This window comes from Zalophus californianus, chromosome 6 (genome assembly GCF_009762305.2).
Source record: "Zalophus californianus isolate mZalCal1 chromosome 6, mZalCal1.pri.v2, whole genome shotgun sequence".
Classification (NCBI taxonomy): domain Eukaryota; kingdom Metazoa; phylum Chordata; class Mammalia; order Carnivora; family Otariidae; genus Zalophus; species Zalophus californianus.
The window spans coordinates 130564338-130570337 of record NC_045600.1 but is presented as its reverse complement, the minus strand read 5'-3'; positions in this window follow the sequence as shown (position 1 = coordinate 130570337).

The window sequence follows — 6000 nt, the reverse complement described above, 5'->3', positions numbered from 1 at the left end:
TTTCCCCTAGTGCTTTGTCATTTGTTTAAGGTTTTATTGGACCACCATTTCTAATCACTTTCTTTAGCTGCAGTGTCTTCTTCCTACATTTGGGGAAATACCATGTTAATCCAATTATAGCCCAAGAAGGCAACACTGGCCTCATTCAGCTGGTGATGTCTGGAGTCCTGCAGGGAAGGGAGGCATCATGAAATGAAGCTTCTGCATGTCCACGAACTCCTTTGCCACCCTACACTCTCCAATCACAGATTCCAACGTCTTCTTTTTCTTCACTGTTTTTATTTAGAGCCCTCTCCGTGACCTTGTTCCAAGCCAAATGATATTCCTTTCTTTATGAACTAGTTCTGGACCCTGGCTCCTCATATGTTTAAGACCCTCTATAACCTAGGATATTCAATTCCTTGGTGGCTAATTTAGCTCTGAGAGGTTAGGAACTGGTGCGGCTGAAGCAATTGTGTACAGTATCTGGTGATGAGTAAAGTGCAGATTAATTTGTGAGATAGAGCACTTCCACCTTTTTCCCTTTGGCTTGAAGGTTTATTTAGAATTCATGAAGTTGTGTCTGTACTAAAAAGCTTTGAACCATTAAAGAGAATTATTTAACAAATTTCTAAAAATGCCAGTGCAAATTGGTTTGTCTTGAATTTCTGGTGCTTTGTTATTTTGCCACTGAGAAAAAAAGCTTAAAAAAAAAAAGCTTGAGGGAGAATATGAATGTAATAAATATTTCATTTTTGTAGCACATCGTGCATTGTTCTTCAGTTTCAGACCTTGCCAGCAGTCAACACAGTAGTAAATTTCAGCACCTGTGGACCTGTTTCAGTAATTTATGATTTCCATTAGATTTCCATTAGAGATGGGCAGAAACAGTTCAGGCAAGTTCATGCACCCCAGCCATGAGCATGGTTGGCCTGAGGGATTGTTTGTATGTGGGTGTTTGGCAGCCTATGTGGTCTTTGTCATCTTTTGCTGTCATTGTTATCAGTTGGGGGCTGCTCAGAACACAGGGAGATGCTACAGACATCTGCCATTTAGGATTCCTCTGCCACCAAAATCTGTGCTTGTTTTATTCATTCACTTCACAAATATTTAGTGAGCACTTGTTGAGCCCATGGTCCTGGGATCCACAGATGACTAAGAGATGGCCACTCACATCAAGGGGTTTCTACGGGAAGAAAAATACATTGAAAATAAATGCAATTAAGGGTTATATCATAGTACAAAGTACAGCTAAACAAGTAGAGTAAATGGCCAGTGCAATAGAAACTTCTGGAAAGAACTCTTGGAAGAAATACCAAGTGAAAAGGTAGAGGCAGCACTGAAGATAGGAGGAGGGCAGGGTATTCGTGGCAAGAAAACTGGTGTTGAGCAAATACTCAGTGACAGGAAGCCTCATTGGTCTGCACAAGAGGCAAGGGACTTCTGGGAAGTGGATTGGCAAGATAAGCCAGGAGCTTAGGGAGCCATGAGCACTCCTAGAGAACACTTGAGGCATTGACTATAATGATGGTAATATATTTAAACTGTATTTTCTTTCATGAAGTTTTGTGGACTATACTTTCTCCCTAATCATTTCAAACTATGTGTCAGCCTGGTAGAGAAAGAGAATTAGCATTGTTAAAGCAGTAATGAGAAGAAACAGAGAGTTCACGCTCCTTCTTTGACATCCAAAAGGGGGTTTTGTCTTCATAACAGGACAAGGTACTTGAAATCCTGACTTTGTCAAAGGGGAAAAAAGAAAATGATGTCCCAGTCTCTCCACCTTGAGCAAAGGGCAGCCTGACACTTGATCTTAGAATTTCACTGGATTCCCAGAGTGGAAGAATTACAGGACATGGCAGAGGAAATGAAAGTTCTGGAAATGGCTCAGTTCTGAGCCAAAGGACTGTAGGCAAAAGAAGGGAAAAAATAGAAAGTCAAGAAATGAGAGTACTTGTTCTTATTTCCCTTCTAAACCTCATTGTGTTGAGGGAGGAAGGATGGTGCTTTGATTTCAACACATATGTATGGGACATATTTGTATAGCAGCACTATAGAAGAAGCCTATACTTTTTTTTTATTATTATTTTTAGCAGACTCCTCATATACAGCCATGATACAAAAATAATGGCAGGACATGGTAAGAGAAAACAAGTAGGAAGCTGAACTTAGAGCAATGCTCCCGTTCCTTCAGGGGCTGTTCTTGGCATGAAAAAAGGCCAACTTTTCAAGTGGCCCAGTAGAGGCCTGGGATCCAAGGAAAGAAGCACAGGATGTGGGATTTTTGCAACAAGAACCAAAAGATTGAATTGAGTCTGTAGACATCAGCTCGTGTCTCTGAAAAGCTAAGCAGAACAAATGTCCCCTGGCACCCAAGTTAAGCAGTGGCCCAGACCAGCCATTCAGGAGCCCAATGAAAATCCACAGTGTTTACCTTGACCTTCACTTTCCCCAGCCTTTGGCCACCCGGAGGTTACACAAGCCTAGTTCCCCTAAACACAACTTGGAGAGAACATGAGAAAGGAAAGAAAATCTAAGACAGTGAGCATTTTACTTACATAACTGATCATGTGCTTAAAGGACTATATAAATATTTACATTGGGCTCGGTTTATTAGGAAAGACAGTTTGATTATTTAAAAAATACTACATTATAAGTGCCTATCAACCTTGATGTAAACTTTAATGAGTAAATATGTTACATTTTGCTAAAGTGCATAGCATAGTTTGATTTAATCTTTTTTATTCATAGTCTGTTAAAGTCTAGGGACCTGGCCAAAAAAAAAAAAAAAAATCCTAAAATGATAAAACTCTTTTGGCATAAAGATGTTCATTAAAGCATTATTTATAATGGAAAAAATTAGCAACAACTATATCTTTAACCTTAGAAAATTAATTACGCATATCATAGCCAAAACATAAAATTGAAGATTACATAGTTGTTAAAAGTCTTATGAAAAATGTTTAATAGCTTTAGAAAACTTGTATTTACATCATTAATTTAAATATATAAGATAAGATGCACCTAGGAATAAATTACTGCTCAATTAAAGTAAATTGCAGAACATTAATAAGAAATACACCAAAATATCAAAAGAATTTATTGCTGAGCATAGGTTTATGGTTTTTTTTTACATTGAAGAATTTAAAATAAACTTTATTGTATTATATAGTGCACATGCACTATTTTTGTCACTGGAAAACCTAAAACAAATTTACCTTACATAAACAAAAAGTGAAGAAGGAGGCAAGAAGAGGAGATATGGCATAAGAGAGATATTATCCCCATTTTTGGGGGGATCTTTTATCCCCATTCTTTGATAAATGTTGATAAATGGAAATCTAGCAGGTGGAAACACTTATCCCTGATAGATTGAAAGCTAGTCCCAGGAAGCTGGGACCTCTCACAGAACGTATGAATCCAGCAACATTAACTGATACTGTTAACCTACCATTTTTGTTGCTTTTCTGATGTCCTCTCTCTATTCTTCCAAAACTTTAATTTAGCATAAACCTAAATCATTTATTTATATGTCTTAATGTGCCTTTCCCACTAGTCCTGGAAAAAGATAGAATTTCATCAATTTCTTTCAATGAACAATTGTCAACCCTTCCACAAGTAAATAATAAAGGCATTATTGCTTTGGTTTTCAGTAGTTTTGCAGTCCCCAGGAGCTCAGGTATACATTAGACATCTGTTCTCCAGCATTTCCAAGGTGTTTGTCCTTGGTAGGAGATTAGTAAACTTTCCATGGTCAAATGACTTTGGGAAATTCTAGGTTACACAAAATTACACAGGTCACGTTATGGGAGGATTTCTCATAGTTTGTATCTTGCTCAGGCATAAATTTTTGAGGAGGAATTAAGCATATAGCATGTCCTAATGTTATTTGACCCAAAGTTTTTCCTATCCCTTAACAAAGGGAATTAAACTTAACCAACATTTTCTAGGACCTCCAAACAGTGACAAGACTGCTGCTTCTATGAGAACATCAGTGAAATACACAGATAAGATATGCAGCTCACGTTTATCTCCAGTGGGAAGGGGAGAGAACTGAGAATTCCAGAGAACAGACACCTGAAAGAGGGAATAAATAATCTCAGAAGCCAGACTGAGGGATGGGGGTTAACCAAGAGGCTGGAGGTGTGCATGCTCCATGGCTCACAGAGGAATATGGGAGCAGGTTTAGCCACTTAATCTGCTTCTGTAATCTCCAGAGTTCCCCCAGAGTTACCAGGCTTCCTTATAATCATCTAGGCATCTGTATGAGAAAGAGCAACAAGATCTTGGTAGCAAGGTTTGGTAACGTCTAGAAATCTCCCAGGATGCATCGCATGCCTCGGAACGTTGGTATTGCCAAAGATGGGAGATCAGCTCCCCAGATCACAGCAGCTTCAAGTCTTTTCAAAGCTAACAGGCAACACGCATTACACCCTTTTCTGGTTAACTAAGCTGAGTCAATGGCAGATTCTGCTCTGGCATGGATTTTGTGACTGAATCCTGGTTCCAGCATTGCCCATTTCTTTGAGAAAGTTCATTATCCCCTTTAAATGTCAATTTTATCATTTCTAAGATAAAAATGTATCCATTTATGTGCCATAAGGTTATTCTGAGGATTAAATGACATGATATTTATAAAGTGCTCAGAGGAGGGCCTGTCACTTTTCAAGTGCTTAATAAACAGTAATTATTAGCATTGTCATTATCGTACTTAATACACAGTAGTTATTTATACTGGTGTTGCTATTAATTCTATATATTTATATCACATTAAACCTGAGAGGGGAATTAGATATTATCACAATATTGAATTGACCAGAAAATGTTTAAATCACAGAGGTTTTGGCATGAGTACTCATTTTCATTGTATTCTATTTTGGCTTACTAATTCCTTAAACATATAATAAATTCATGCACAGCTACAAGCAGTGAGAATAAGGCACATGTTGGTAATTAAGCCCTCATCGGCTACAGAATACAGAGACCATTTGAATAACTCCTCATGGGTCGATGTTTTGACATTGTCAAGAACCACTTACCGATTTCAGTTTCCAAATATTAAAGTTCATCTATGGCAATCCCTTGTCATGCAAAAGAAATGTTGACTCTATAAATTGTTGTGTTGTTCACCAGGCTGGAAGCACAGACATGAGCAGAACCCACCAAACACCTCCCTCATGAAGCTTTATTTAACCGCGGTGTAACTTAAGCCTGCGGTCATGAAAGTCAAGTGAACAGTCAAAATATCTGCCCATTTGACTCCATAATAAAGGTTATAGATATTTTGTCCTAACCAACTTCCCTGAATTTGCAGCCATTTTAGTCAGATGCTGCTCTAAACTTCTCCTACATGGATGATGGAGGGTAAGAAACTCCTTCACACTGCTTTTATTAAATTCAAACCTCCTACCGCTCACCATGAGCAGACACAATATTCTCCTTGTTTGTCCAATTATTCGCCCTCTTTAATTATTCTAATGGACCAGCAGAGTCACTGTCCTGGAAAAATGCTCTGACAAGGCCATTCTGAGGCTTCTGAAATTTCAAAACCTCTTTGGTACTGAATATAGTAATCATGACTTGAATCTCTAGCCCCAGGCCCTCCTCTTTCCATGCCCTGTTCTCCAGTCCAGTTGAATTCCTTCTCCTTCCTGCAAACATTCTGGTCTTCCCCCTTACACTCAGACCCGAAGTGCCATGCCCTGCATCTCCATGTGAGCAAATCCCAACTGTTTCTCCAGGCTCAGGACAAATGTACTCCCTAAGTCCTTCCCTGTCAACAATAATTTATACCTCCTTGACTTCACCTGGCTAGGTACCCCTTATGCACTTAGGGCTTTGGGGACACACACACACACACACACACACACACACACACACACACACACACACACACTTACGTTTTAGTACTTATGGTACTAATAACTAGAGTTGCATATTTTCTATCATCAGGGCAAGAAGGCGATTGAAATGATAGGATATCTGTGTGTATCTCTGTTACAAAACGGACACCCAAATGAG